This window comes from Nyctibius grandis, chromosome Z (assembly GCF_013368605.1).
Source record: "Nyctibius grandis isolate bNycGra1 chromosome Z, bNycGra1.pri, whole genome shotgun sequence".
Lineage (NCBI taxonomy): Eukaryota > Metazoa > Chordata > Aves > Nyctibiiformes > Nyctibiidae > Nyctibius > Nyctibius grandis.
Window position 1 is genome coordinate 51,019,119 of NC_090695.1, and position 15,814 is coordinate 51,034,932.

Here is a 15,814-nt window from a genome sequence, read left to right on the forward strand (position 1 = left end):
TGTGCTTTGGCCAAGGCAAGTGTTCTCCAGCCAAAGAGGCTACTGGGCCCCTTCCAGGCATAGCTGGATGAAATGTAAAGCCCTCCAATACACAAAAATGAGGTTGCATGATCTAATGCTCCCTTCTGGACTCAAATATTCCACCAGAACTGGCACATTCAGTGCTTTTTTTTTTTTTCTGTTTATCAGATGTACTAAGTGGAATAGTTCTACAAGGAATAGGAGTAAACTATGAACACGGCATTTTGCCCTGAGCAAAGCAGATTTATATTTGGTTTCTCAGCTTTGTTCTTGTATCTGATATCCATTTAAAAGAATTTCATGGGGCCTGCAGGAATTGTGCTAATCAATGGGCAGTAAATTTATGCTTTTAAACAGCTTTGTTGTCCTCATACCCAGTGCAGTCATCACTTACATCAGGACTTGCACAGGAGTGGTTTTGGCACTACCTTTGTTTCAGGAAAGCCCTGGAAGTAGGTTGCTATTGTTAAATGTATAGTCCCAGTTCGTTTCAGAGCAGAGCAGAACAGAAATACAGATACCCAGCAGGATAAGCATCTCCCAAAGGTCACAGGGAAACACATTTGCATCTCATTGAGATGCACTTATTTCTATTCCCTCACTCAGGAATACAGACAAGTGCTTTTTAGTGAAGCTAATTATGTTTGGCTTGTAACAGCATCTGCCGATTCGTGATTGCTGCTTTATGGTTTTTTTTTCACTTGGAATCTTTTTGAGATTTCCTGCTTCTCTTTATACTCACTGAGCTCATGCATGTAGTTTAAACAGAGGGAAACGTACTTTTCAAAACCTATTCCTTGCCTCTCGTTAAAGCCCCACGTTTGGTGCTGAATCTAACATTCGTAAGAGCACATTCACCGTGCCATGAAGATAGAGACCTTATTAATTGTGGGTGAGGTACCTTCTGCCAAAAGTCCCTAGGGACTCTCTCAGAAGTGCTTACATAGCTCAGATCAAGGGTTTTCCATGACAATTTCTTAAAATAACTCTGGGGACTCTCTGAAATAATTTAGCTGGGTCCCTTTGGCTTCGAGAATTATTGCATATGGCACAAAATGACACAAATAGTGTGGCCAGGAGGACTATAGAAGTGATCATCCCCCTGTACTTGGCACTGGTGAGGCTGCACCTTGAATACTGTGTTCAGTTCTGGGCCCTTTACTACAAGAAAGACATTGAGGTGCTGGAGCGAGTCCAGAGGAGGGCAACGAAGCTGTAAAAGGGTCTGGAGAACAAGTCTCATGAGGAGCGGCTGGGGGAACTGGGGTTGTTTAGTCTGGAGAAAAGGAGGCTGAGGGGAGACCTTATTGCTGTCTACAACTGCCTGAAAGGAGATTGTAGCAAGGTGGGTGTTGGTCTCTTCTCCCAAAAAACAAGTAATAGGACAAGAGGAAACGACCTCAAGTTGTGCCAGGGGAGGTTTAGATTGGATATCAGGAAAAATTTCTTCACCAAAAAGGGTTATCAACAGGCTGCCCAGGGAAGTGGTGAAGTCCCCATCCCTGGAGGTATTTAAAAGACAGTAGACGTGGTGCTTAGGGATGTGGTTTAGTGGTGGACTTGGCAGTGATAGGTTAACAGTTGGACTTGATGATCTTAAAGGTCCTTTCCAACCAAAACAATTCTATGCATCAAGAGGTACTATTGTGTATGGCTTATTTCTCTCCTCTGCAGTTGTTCTAGGCCTGTTCAGCATGCATTTTTTTTCCCAACGTGATGTTCCTAGGACCCAAATTAATAGAGGAAGACCTTGTTGTACTGACAACACAGTAGGATTTCTCGGGTTTTTTTCCTGTTGACAGACTGAACATTGTACCAGTGAAAGGCAGCTGCATCCCAGCCATGCAAAATGAAGTCCTATTTGTAACCTTGAACATGTATAGAGAGATGTGCTGCAAGCACCCTGCCAGTATGAGTTACTAGGGTCTTATCCCATTCTTTCCTCATTTGTTTCCTGAAATTCTCTGCATGGCACCAAACCAGCAAGGTGAGTCTAAGGCGTAGATACTTGTACTTCTTAAACCAGGTGCAGATATTTGTACTTCTTAAACCAGACAAAGTACTACCTAGGGTGGTAGCACTGAGCGAACAGCCTGGCATCTGTCATCATCCTGGCCTGCATTACTCTGAGGGATGTAAACCACTTAACATTTTGTTTCATACTCAGCTTGGTGTACAAAACAGGTTCTGTAAATTATACGTTTTTCACTCAGGGTGCCACCAAAGTATCTTGGGCTTTTTCCCACTGACTACAGTCTAAAGGGGCGTTCTAGGAACAGAAACAAGTGTCTGGCAGGATGAGACATCAGCACTTGAGCTATAGACTTCTGCTGCAGTCTGAAAAAAAGTCATTTAACCACTCAGCCTCCACTTCTCTGTCATAAAAAGCTTACCCTCATCTGACCCTGGGCAGGATGCAAAAATACAGCAGAGAGGAACTGTGCACAGCACAAAGCAACAGCAGTGGGCTTCGAAAACCAAATGACAGCTGAAGCCATGCTACTAAATGCATCCCGGTGATGGCTGTGTGGTGGCACCGGTCTCGCCGCATCCCTCATCCTCACCCGTGCAATGCTCAGCATTGTTTCGACACCAGGGTCAGCCCCTGCTCCGAGTTTTTAAGGAGAAGATGCAAAGAAGTCAAAACTACTCACTTCTCTCCCCAGCAAATAGTTCCTCACTGAAGAGGAAAAACTCAAGGCAAGAGCACCCTTCCACATAAGTAATCAATGCTGAGCTGCACCGGGCAATCTCTTAAAGCCAAAACCTTTTAGCTTAATGAAGAATAAATGAGACTGTACCAGTAACACTCCATATATTTAAAGCCAGCTGCACATTTAAGTGCTTTTCTAAATAATGGGTCTTAAGGAGCCTGATAGTGATTGAAAGATCCACTCCCTGATCACAAACACGTTCTGCTAATGCAGTTTTTCTCCTCTCCTCGAAAAAAGGCATGTCTGATATTGCACGGAAGTTCGGTTTAAACTTCGGTGATGGGCTGATAGGCTGCCCGCTGTTTTATACTGAGAAACACATTGCATGCTTACCTGCAGTACAGTTCTCTCTAATTGATTCTTTCCTAAAGGTATTTCCCTCTCCTCCACCTCCTTCCCTCGCTCTGATTAACAATCGTAGCATGATCTCATCAGGCCTTGACAAGTATTGATGGGTCGCAGTATCATGAGACTAATAAAGTGTGTTACCCAGTATTTTCTGGTGACACATAAAAACTCCCTTATGAAAGACGCAGGAGACAGAATATAATATAAATGCCTTTCTAGTAACAGCAGAGTACCATGGGCCCAGCGGCGCCGGGTGCGAGTGCATTATTTAATGGAGCTCCGTGGGGCAGCAGCGCCCGAGCGCGTGGCGGGGGGAGGCAGGGGAGGGGGCGATGGGGGCCCCAGGGCTCAGGACCCTGCCGTGCTGTGGCCACGGAGGAGGGGACAGGGTTGGACCGGACCTGGAGCATTTTGTGAGGAAATGAAACCCCTGGGCACCCTCTCTGGGTGCTGCCCCAGCACTTGAGCAAAGCCCCCTGGGTCCAGCAGATGTCCGTGACTCTGTGTGCACTGCCTCCACTTCTGTTGCTGTTTCCTCTGTTGCCTGCACATTGCCCTGCTAATGCTATAGAGCTTAAGGACAGTGATGATAAGGCTGAGTGCCTATGGGTAAGAATCAGGGGGAAGGCCAGCAAGGCAGATATCCTGGTGGAAGTCTGCTGTAGACCACCCAACCACGATGAAGAGGCAGATGAACTATTCTATAAGCAGCTGTCTGATGTTTCACGATCGCTAGCCCTTGTTCTAGTACGAGACTTTAATTTGCTGGATGTCTGCTGGAAGGTCAACTCAGCGGAAAGGAGGCAGTCTAGGAGGTTCCTGGAGTGTGTGGAAGATAACTTCCTAACACAACTGGTTAGTGAGTCCAGGGGAAGTGCCCCACTAGACCGACTGTTCACAAACAGAGAAGGTCTGGTGGGAGATGTGATGGTTGGAGGACACCTTGGGTACAGCGACCACAAAATGATAGAGTTCGATTCTTGGGGAAAGAAGGAAAGGAGTGAACAAAACCTCTACCTTGGACTTCTGGAGGGCAGACTTTGGCCTGTTTAGGACACTGGATCAGAGAGTGACATGGGAAATAGTTCTTGATAACAAAGGGGGCCAGGAAAGCTGGACATACTTTAAGAAAGTAATATTGAAGGTGCAGGAGCAGGCCATCCCCATGAACATGAGCCAGCAGTGTGCCCAGGTGGCCAAGAGGGCCAACAGCATCCTGGCGTGTATCAGAAATAGTGTGGTCAGCAGGACTAAGGAAGTGATCGTCCCCCTGAACTGGGCACTGGTGAGGTCACACCTCAAGTACTGTGTCCAGTTCTGGGCCCCTCACTTCAAGAAAGACTTTGAGGTGCTGGAGTGAGTCCAGAGAAGGGCAACAAAGTTGGTGAAGGGTCTGGAGTGTATGTCTTATGAGGAGCGGCTGGGGGAACTGGGATTGTTTAGCCTGGAGAAAAGGAGGCTGAGGGGAGACCTTATCGCTCCCTACAACTACCTGAAAGGAGGTTGTAGAGGGGTGGGGGCTGGCCTCTTCTCCCAGGCAACTAGGGACAGGGCTAGAGGGCATAGCCTCAAGCTGTGCCAGGGGAGATTCAGGTTAGGCATTAGGAAAAACTTCTTCACAGAAATTTCTTCACAGGTTATTAGGCATTGGAATGGGCTACCCAGAGAGGTGATGGAGTCACCATACCTGGAGGTTTTTAAGAAAAGATTGGATGTGGCACTTAGTGCCATGGTTGACACAGTGGTGTTAGGTCAAAGGTTGCACTCAATGATCCTAGAGGTCTCTTCCAACATAGTTGATTCTGTGATTCTGTAATATGAGAACATTATTAGAGTACACTATCGAAGAGTCACTGTGTAAGTCCATTCCTTTAAAAAGGACGGGTGGAAACATACGTCAGATATTTTGCTCAATTAACTTTCTTCCTATTTAGAGTTATTCCCTGAGTGTGTGTCAACAGTAAACAATAAGGGTAAAAAGGCTAAATTAATTTCCCCTTTCTGCCATGTCATGACACTTGCCCAGCAAAGCCACATGCTACAAGGACAGCAGCGTCAGTTCAAGTCAGACCACAAGCAAAACCATGGTCCCAGCTCTGGAATTCTCAGCTGACCCCTCTGGACATTCAGCTGCACTGGGGCTGGTAGATGCTGGTCCCTGCCCCAGGGCAGGGTGATGGGGCAGCCGCCCCCAAAGACTGGGTGAGCACCCAGCACCTCTGCAGGTGCCCTGTTTGCACCAGCCTCCCTGGGGTGATGTGCTTTGGGGTGATGTGCTCATGGAGCCCCAGGGGAAGCTGGGATGAGCCACCCTCCCTGGACCCCCTTTGAGAGGAGCCTTGCAGCTGCCCCTTGTAGGGAACCCCAAGCCTCTCCCCTCCCTTCCCTTCATTTGCCAGTGAACTTATTGCTCCTTATTTTAAAAAAGTGCAGGTCTTGAAATTCCCATTGTGGAGTGGAAGGCAGAGGAGAGTCACAAGGTTAACAACTCGGGTGATCGCTGGGGCCACTCTTGTAACGGATGAAAAGAAGAAGAAAAAAAATCCAACAAGATGTGCAGCAACAAAGAAAATCCCTTTTCTATCTATCAAGCCCTCTTTCCCCAGCCTCTGTGAATGCCTCACCTCCTGCACAGTCTCCAAATATAAACTTTGCTCAGCACACTCAGGGTAATCTTTTCACATCATAAAACTTATAATCCTCCTAAAGTGGTTTCCTAGGGTTTGAGGTATGATGCACTTACCAAATAACTGAAACAAATAAATCAGCTTATTTAGGCTGTGGTCAGTGTGTGTGTAGCTCTGTGTACACAGGGAGGAAGCCAGCGCCATACCAGCATTTGTATACATTAGCAACAAAGCTGTCTGTGACAAGCTGTCCTCTGCACAACTAAATATTTAGTTGCGTATCATAAGTAACTTCTTAAGCGATTAAAGCGAGAGGGTGCTCTCTGTCCGCGCTGGCGCGGGGAGCTGGGGTGTCGGGGCAAGCAACATGGCAGGATGGGGAGGAGAGCCCTGGGCGCGGCGGCGTGGGTGCAGGAAGGGAGGATGCCCACGGCAGCCTCTGTGCACCCATGCTGCGGGGCCCTGGGACCTGGCGGTGCAGCTGTGCAGCTCGGGGACTATCCCGGCCCCGGCCAGGGACACGCAGCCTCGGGCATGCTCTGCTGTCACTTATCTCTGCCTAGAAACTGGCTCCGACCAGGGTCCACGTGGCTTTCTCACATATTTGTACAGAGTTCAAGTTTTCAAATATTTGTTGCTAACTTTTATTGGTGTTAGAGCAAGGTTTATTTTTAACCGGGCCTGTATTTATGGATTCCCGCGGTTGCATATTTTTTGCATGTGGAAAATTAAACTAATAAAGCAATTTCATATTTAAGAATTATAGAATATATGCTTCCCATTCAATATAAACACATTGTTAATAAACTCAAAACCTACTAGCTTGTAAAAATTAACTTGAAACAACAACAAGCTAGAAAAACTATCCTAAACTTGCTCCCTGTATGTTTTTCTGTGTGTACAGTAAATACTTTCTTCAGTGTTCAGGCACCATCACAACAGCACTCACTCAAAACATTGGGGTTGTTGGGATATAGATACGTGCTTAACAGAATATCTTGAATTTGATATTTTACCTAGGGGAAAAAGAGAAGGAAACCAGCCTGCCTTAGGGACATGTGCCCAGTTTTTGGAAGCGGGGATCTCTCCTCCTCCTGCTGCCTCCTGCCCTTTTCCCCAGGATCTTGCTGCCTGGCTTTTGCTCTCCAGAAGATATTTCAGCTTTTCCCTACTCTGAGGGGGAAGCTCCAGAGGCAATTTGAACTATTTTCAAGAATACTGATGTCGTTTCTCTTTCAGTATGTGCCATGTGCAGGCAAAGGGCAGAGCAGGATCGGGCTGTCACCCCACATGGATGAACCACGTGTGGGAAGAAGGTTGGAGGGGTCTGATGGTGGCAGTGCCCAGGGAGCAGGGATGGGGCTCCCCTGCACCCCCCAGTGCCTGGCACATCATCCTGCCTCCCCATCACCGCCGGAGGGGAGCCCTTTCCCATCCGGTGCCTCGGCCGCCAAGGATGCTCCAGATGTGCCAGGACCGTCCTGGGAGCCCCGGGTGCATTCTGCAAGGGCCGGTGTGGGGTTTGAGCAGCAGCTTCCATGGGGAGGGCAGAAACCCAGCCCTCTCTATTCCTTGTAGAGGTGTTTGTTCACACACATGCCAGACTGACAAAATGTTTTCAGCTACCAAAAAAAAATGCCAAGAGTTTGCTCTGGTGTCAATGTCATGGAGAGATGTTTAAGACCATGCTTCCACAAAACGTTTCTCAGAGATTTTGTTTCTTGCATCCGGGAGAGCAGTGTGAGGAAGACAGTAGCACCATCATCTTCTTTTCTAGAACATACTGGGTTAATAATAAAATTAAAGCTCAAATAAATATTCACCAGAAACTAATTTCAGTCTGTCATGGAAATAATCTACATTTATAAGTTATCTAAAGTAAAGTGAGCCATACTAGCCTCCAGCAGCAACCATTATGAATTATTGAATAAGTCATCTTTTTTTATTGTTATTGACATAATAAATATATTTGCTTGAAAACATCCGGAGCTGCATAGGCATAGAAGTATTTATGAGCCCGTGCTCTTTACAGAACTGTTTTACAGGGTGCTGTCAACTGCAGAGGAGAAACAGAAAGACAGAGAAGAAGGTTTCACCTCTGATGTTCTTGTCAGCAGACACAGTGCTTCAGTCAGCCCATCTCTACAGGTCCTCGCCTTCACAGGTCAAAAAAAATTAAAAAAAATCAAGGTGCAAATGGTGTTGCTGGATTTACTATTTCTTTAATGGCTAATTCTTGAACCACTAACAAATCTGCAGTTCTGCAAATGGAAATAATACTGCTTTTGGTAACAGAGCAGCTTAGGCTTTAAGTTCCCATCAGAGCAGCTTTGAAAGTCTTAAAAAATTAGAGAGCTTGGGACAAAAAAACGCACTGTCAAAAGTGACGGGAGGTTTGTCAGGCAGCATTGATAATCTTTGCATGCAGCAGCTGAGGAGAGGGACGGTGCCCGCAGCCACGGCAGAAGCTGATGCTGCTGAAGACACTTTCCCAAGGACTGGGTGGGATCTCCTGTGTCACAGCATTCATTTCTCTGGGGGAAGATCTGCCTGAATTACATTGAAACGCTAGGTAAAAAATACCATGATGGGAACTGCTGCGTGCAAGAGCATGCCCACACACAATGAAAGTTGAATCAGTCCTGGCTGGGCACATTTGCAATCGGGATGTCATGGCTAAACCTCGTCCTGGCACCTGACGGGCGCTTAGGCATCCCTGGGGCCAAACGCTGACATCTTCTGGGAGACTTCAGGCTCCCCTCTGGACACTCCAGGGTGCAACATAGTTGGGGGAAAAATCTCCTTCTGCAGTAAAAGCTGCGTTATATTTTCTGTCTGTCTCGTTACGCAGTAAATATATCATCAGTGGCTCTTCAATTTCCCATAAGTAAAAAAATTAGCAATTACTAGCTATGAATTCACAGGAGTACTTGCTATAAGCAAGAAAAACCAGCAGCACATTTTAAAGAGCGCGTCTCCCTGGAATGCAAGCCCAGATGAAGATTTAGCCTGTTTTTTTAGTTTAAGTCTGGTGGAGCAACATGTCATACCTTGGACATTGACAAGAAATCAGCCTTTATTCAAGTGTGAAAATTAAGGCATAAATTGCTGGCTGCTTAGCTCTCAAAACAATGTCACGTTACAAGAAATGTGGTATTTTGAAGAGAAACAGGAAAAAATTTATCAAAGTTAATGTTATTATTGTGTTATCCTCCTGCTTGATCTACTAGCTATAGATACTTGGTGTCTGCTTAAGTGCTTTCCATTCTTCCCATAAGCAAATTCTGGTTGAAGACTATATATCATTTTACTCTTGATCACTGCTAGTCTCAGTACCTCATTACAGCAGAGCACTTTTTGAAACTGAGCTATAGCCCAGATAAATGATTGTATAAAGTTTTAAATAAACTTACAACATTTATGTTATGTTGTTTCACAGAGATGATTTATAGTCATTTTCTTCTTCCAGTCCTGAGCTCTGGACATAAAAGACACTGAGCTCTCTGCTGTTTATCCAAGCTAAATCCTCTGTTTGTTCTGCATAAGCGTTCTTGATTCTTTAATATATTGCAGGCTTTAGCTTCAGGTTTATTCCCTCTGGGATGGTGGAATTAGATACATTAACTGACAAAGATAAGGTACGGACATTGTAGCTTAAGAGCCATTAAAATAGATACTGTGATAACAAAAATGGAGCTAGAAAAGGGAGTCAAGGTTGTGATATTTTAAAAATATGTATTTACAAGACTTAGACGAATAAATGCAAGATTTCAGAAATCTCCACAAGGAAACCCCCAAATGATGGTGGGATTTTGTTTGTTTGAGACAGAGAATCAGAAATGGAAGATATTGTGAACCAGGTTACATATATACCAGGTTGCCTCTGGTGTCCCCAAAGACAATTTTGTTTCTTCTTACTAAAATGACATTATGTAATCTGGATGCCGAGCCACTGAAAGAACTGCTCTGCACTACAGAAGAAAATTAAGAAAGTGCTGTAAAATAAAGCAAGTCTCTTTGCCTTAAGAAAACCTGGGTGGATTCTGTTTACCATGTTCCTTCTTTCATCAGCATATTTAAATACACATACATACATGTTCAAACTGCATAGGAGTAGTCTGTTTACTTCATACTGCTATTCTTCACCACAGCCCTTGTTCCTCTGTTAAAAAAGCAGACAACACTAAATGCCTGTTTTCTCTTCTTGCGTGGACATAAACAGAACAAATTTTGAGCTAAGCCCACTAAAATTTGCTTTGTATTTCGACTCCGTATTCATTCTTAAATTTTTGTGTAAAAACACAGTGTTAGCATTTAAAGACCTAACGCTTGACACAGAAAAAAGACTTTAAGAATTATAGTCTTTAATGTGACATACCCTAAATCACCTCTTACCACAGTATAAAATTAAGCTAAGATTTTAGAGGCCCTAAATGGACTTTCATTTTTTTCTAAGTCAGGATTAACTGGTGTATAAGTAACAGACTGGGCACTTTCACTGCCAAAAATTATCTAACTAAAAGTTTGAATCTGGCAGTATAAACAGCAGCCCTGCCTGTACTCATACAAGCTTGTTATTTTGTGGTACGCAAGTTGGTACGTTGTCCGTGCTCTGTAACAGATTGCATTCCATGAAGTATGAAATGCATTTTTATCTGAAACTTGAGTGGTAAAATAAGCAGCAAGCAAAACAAAGACATGGGCAGTAATTTTTTTTTTTAATTCTACAAGCATTTATTTTAGCTAAGATACTTTCCTTTTATAGTGGTGGGATACTTCCAGGAGTAATGGTGCAGATGTTGTGAATGACTTATTCAAAGATCATGAAAGGAACGGCAAAAAAGAAAACTCAAAAAAACCCTCAGCTCTTCATGAAAGACTGCTTGAGTATGCACAAAAACTATCTTTAAAAAAACCCACAACATATTTTCTGGAGATACTGCTTTTTTAAAAAGAATTATCTGATCAAGATTGCTTTCAAGATAAAGTATATAAAGTAACATGTAATTTCTTTGCATATTTAATTACCATTTTTTTATTATTCATTGTGAACAAACCAACCCAATTTATTTGTTTGCTGCTGAAATCTGCTGTTCCCTTCATCACATGTACATTTGATAACAGGAAAAGGAAAAAAAAAAAAGGAGCAGAGGGAGAGGGGGCAAGAGTCCACTCTGGCAAAAAACTGGGACTTTGCTGCTATACAGGGAGAGGTTTAGGTTTACGTTTAGTGAGCGGCAGCGAAAGTGTCTTTTCCCTGCAATGGGAAGTGCAGTGGAGCAAAGCCACTGCTTCCTCCTCCTCCCACTGCCCTCTGTGGCCCAGCAGCCCCTGAGTTTTGGTGCCGAGCTCCAGACCTGGGTGGAGAATTTGCGACCATCTTGTGGGCACAGCCACATTTGGCATGGGGGCGTGGGTGTCCTGCTCAGCAGCAGCCAAGTGGTTTCACAGCATTTGAGAGTTACTTCGCTAAGAGTTGGCCTCCCCCCACCTTCAAGACTCATTTCCAACAGTATCTGTCATGTTTGTTAGGATAATAGGGATTTGCTTTTATTAGTATTTCAATACTAATAAGTCATGAAATGATTTTCCTATAAAAGTTTTCACTAAAACCCTTGCAATTACTTATCTGCTCAATAGATAGGATATGGCAAACAATGCTTGACCTTTTCTTTTTCAAACAGCTGTAACAACCAAGCATTAACTAGCCATTCATCAAAGCATCGGTATAATGAGGAATCACCTTCATCTTACCAAGAGAGAAACAAAAGTAAACAGTACTGTCCCATACCACATACAGTCTTGTTCAGGGCAGGCCCAAAACTTCAGATATTTTGCCTTTTTTCTGCCCTCACCATGTGATATTAATTCATCTCTTAACATGAAGATTAACCTATCCTTTCTTGGAAGGCTGCAGCCTTGGACTCCCTTAATTTCCCTAGAAATTAGGGGGCTATACGTAAGGACTGAAATATTTTTCTTTTTTTCTAAAGTTTCTGGATGAATTGGTAATTAGCCAGAAGAATTAAAGAAGATACTCATTTATCTACCAAAAAAGAGCAAAATAAATAGCTTGTATTCATTTGTTGAAGAAGTATCCCAGCAGAAGCTAGTAACTACCCCTTTTAGGTCATTAAGATGACTGTCTCCAGCACAGGTAGTCTGAGTTTAGAGCAGTTTGTGAACCACTTACACAGAAAAGCTTTTCCCACATTATTCTCATTTTGCTGATAGGAAGTGGAGGCCCAGAGACCTGTTCAAGATCACTCAACACCCCTATAACCAAGACGGGCAGAGAACACAGACATTGTACCCGACCCTCAGCCTACCAGTGGGAGCCCCTTCACGAGTGATTCACGAGAGATTTTGCCCTGTTGCACCAAGTACTGCAACACAAGCTTTTGGTCAGGATGGCAAAGCAATGCTTTTCCTTTACACAGTGTTGGGAGAGAATGCCTTCTAAGACGTCCTCTTGCTAAGCCTACTTATTTCTACTTAGGCTATTACAAGCCACCTGCATTGATGACGACATATGTAAATGAAATAGTAATCAGTAGCATAAAAATGTTTATTCTCAGGTAAAACTGTTTTAATGATTTAATTATGTATATATGCAATAAGAATATAGAGTCATGGAGCAAAAAAAAAATCCATCTGTTCTGCAAGATGTAGTAGGATGGGAAAGGTAAAACTCACTGTAGAGGAACACAAGCATGTTGCTGAGGTGTGCAAGTTTTTGCGCTAATAATAGTGCCCTCTCATGAAGATATACCTACCAATTCCTTGTGGTAATGGCGTGGTCTTGCTTTTTGACATTTTGCTTATTTTTTTCATTTATTTTGGGTTATTAGCCCCATTTCTTCAGTGCAATAATTGGATTATTATCAGAAAAGTCAGGATAAATCAATAAGCTAGAGTACTTAAAACATCATATGCATCCACAGTCAGGAAAACTGTAGTAAAAAACATTATTGCTATACAAACATCAAAAACGTTATGTAGTCCAAACAACATATCCTCTACATCACCTGAACAGTTCCTGGAGAAGCATGTAGGCTCTGTGGTTTACACCAAATATGCATTGATATTCATGAAAACATACCCACAGTACTGGGATATAAGAACAAACTATCAAGCTGTCTTATTTATTTGGATGAGAAGCATGATGTCAACTTCATGCCTGGTATGAATGGGACTCTACCTTAATGCATGCACGTCTGATTACAAAGCAAGTAATAGCTTACGGTGCCTTTCAGCCCTGATCTGGATGACTGTTGTATTACAATATTAAGCTTGTTGCCAAAAATAGCCTTCTCAGGCAATCATACTGATGGTCTGGTGTCCTGTACAACCAATGCCTCTTAACACAAGATCAATAAAATTATTTTCTGTATTTGTTGTGAAAAACAAAACAAAAAATCCCCCTTCACTTATGCGAAGTTATTAAGCAAATACAAAAATGTTGAAGACTTACCATTACCACTTAAACCTAAATTCTACACATTTATTACCTTGATTGCCTGCTCAACTCAAAACCCAATGATTTAATTTTGCTGCCCTATTTACACTTGTGTTTGCCAAACAAAACTTATGATAGTCATACTAAGTCATAGTCCTCCAACAACTTTTACAGTTTTTTTCATAGTACAGTTAAAGCTATGAGCAACGTACAATAACCGTTGAAACAGTATTAGGCTGTTGACTGTTCTACTAGACTTCATCTGCCCCAACAAACCCACTCCAGATTTTGATGCCATATTATTTTATTGATGCAGTTATGTCTCGGTAACTGCATCAAAACCCTTTGGTCAAACATTCAGTAACACTATACTTCCACAATCATCTACTCTCTATGTATATTGTTAGAACAAAACTTTTTGTAGTAATATATAAATTGTTTAAAATGCTGTCAAACTACTACAAGCATTTCACCTGCGAAAAAAAAAAGTACTGGACTACAAAGTAGTGGGTATCACTTTTCCAGAAGCATTATTAACGGGGACTATTTTAGCGTTCAGTGATGGGGAACGACAGGCTGTAGTGTTTCTTCAAGTTAAGAACAGAAAATAACTGTACTTCCAAGAATTCAATTACTCTGCATTAAAGCCACCATGGGGTCACTGTACATTTATACATCAGAAAGCCAGTAAATTATTTTCCTATAAATTAGTCTCTCAAAGTCGACTTTTTTTTTTTTTCTTTCTGTTCTGAATGCCAAACTCCTGACTGCTTCTCCACCACAGAGACTTCATATCTGGATAGCCGACATCTGTAAAAACATTTCTAATGAAAACACTACTAATACAACCCCCTGGAGAAACAAATGAAATGAGATCTAAGTATGCAGCCGCCTTACTACAGTTCTGTCTTCCACAATAGCAGGGCTAGTGCTTCCTATCCAAGCCTTGACACAGGTCATGATCATTTAGGCACAGTAGTAGCAAAATAAATAACTGCGTAAATACATAATAACTGGTATAAATACTTCAGTAGCACTTAGAAGATATGACAAAGGACTTCCATCTGTAGTTGTGCGTTAAGGTTTGTCTCGGTGGGTGGAAGGGAGAAGCATTGAAACTGCAGTGAAGGAGAACTATGGATTGAATGCTTGAAAGCTTGGTGCCAGACATAACATTGCTTCTTTTCCACAACAGCGGTTTTGAAAGTGTGTTAGTGTTAAAAGTGTTGGATAACTGCTAAAATATGATAGAAACAGTGGTTATAGCTTCACCCCAAAAACCAATATACTGGAAAGATCAATAATGTAACTATGTACGTTAATAATAAAGATCCAAAGCACAACAGTGCAATCTTATTTTAAAAATAATTAGTTACATTTTTTTCATAATGCATTCCACTGCTTAAGTACACAAGAATTTAGAGGCAATTTTTCTGATGAATAGTCTAACAATTAACAGGGCAAAAAGGTCTATTTCTTTGTAATAGTTCTCAAAACCTTAGCTAATGCTCCATATCAAGGTGTATAAACATATTACATCCAGATTTGCTGCCTTACTTTCAAACCTGTACTAAATAATTCGAGGCAACTCTGGTAATAAGGGTTGGTAATAGCAAGTCCCCACCACTGTAAGAATAATAAGCACATACAGAGACAGAAGGGGATCCTCTGCCTGAAGATTATCAGAGAAAAGAACAGTGTTTCTAAACGCCCCCGTTTTCAGATGGGCTAACGCTTTTCCTTTAAAAGACTGGATTGGACAAATACAGGATATAATCAAAGTTTCCTTATCCAAAGCCAACTGCAAGTTCTGGGCCTGAATCGTAAGGCAGATGAAAGCTGGAGTTGATTTGGCATGGAACTGACATAGAACAGCAGCCACCCTCCGCCTCCCATTTACTAATTTTTATGGGCATTTGGGTTCACAGAAACATATTGGTTAGAGTATTGTTTTGAAATAATTCCATCGACTTCCCTAGTGAAATCTGGGTGCACTAAAATCAACAGCAGGAGTTTGCCAGAATGCCAGGAGGGCCTAGCTGTTGCTCCTCTTCCCACCCCTTTTTCTAAGGCGTACGGAACCAGGACTGAACCTGTAAACACAGGTTTCATTTCCAGCAGTCTTTTTATGCTGGGTAAATTAAAATAAGCTCATTATCTCATGCATCTGTTTCAAATGGCATTTCTTTTGCCATGAAGAGAGATTAAGATAAAAATTTTAAGAAGTTTTTGATGAAAAATGGTATTTGGTCTTTCCACTGAAGAGCTATAACCTTTAAAATGGTTTTGAGGCAATAAAAAGGGAAATGGAACCCAACATAAAAATATTTTTTTAAAAAAAGTAATATTGAGCTCATGTCTGCTATAGAGATCTAGCATACAGACAAATTGTGCTGGAAAACAATAAAATTGAAACATTGCGCTTAAAGTATCATTCATTTTCTCATTCTAATACACTAATGAACACTAAGAATAATGACTATATAACAAAACAAAAATGTTAAACAAGTTTAATATCACAATATTAGTGTTTCTCACCATGTAAGTAGAGATCTTTCAAATGACAAAATGGATCCAAATAGCTTAAATTATCAGGCTTATAAATGTTTTAAAAAAATAAGTGTTCTACATTTTATTTTACTCAA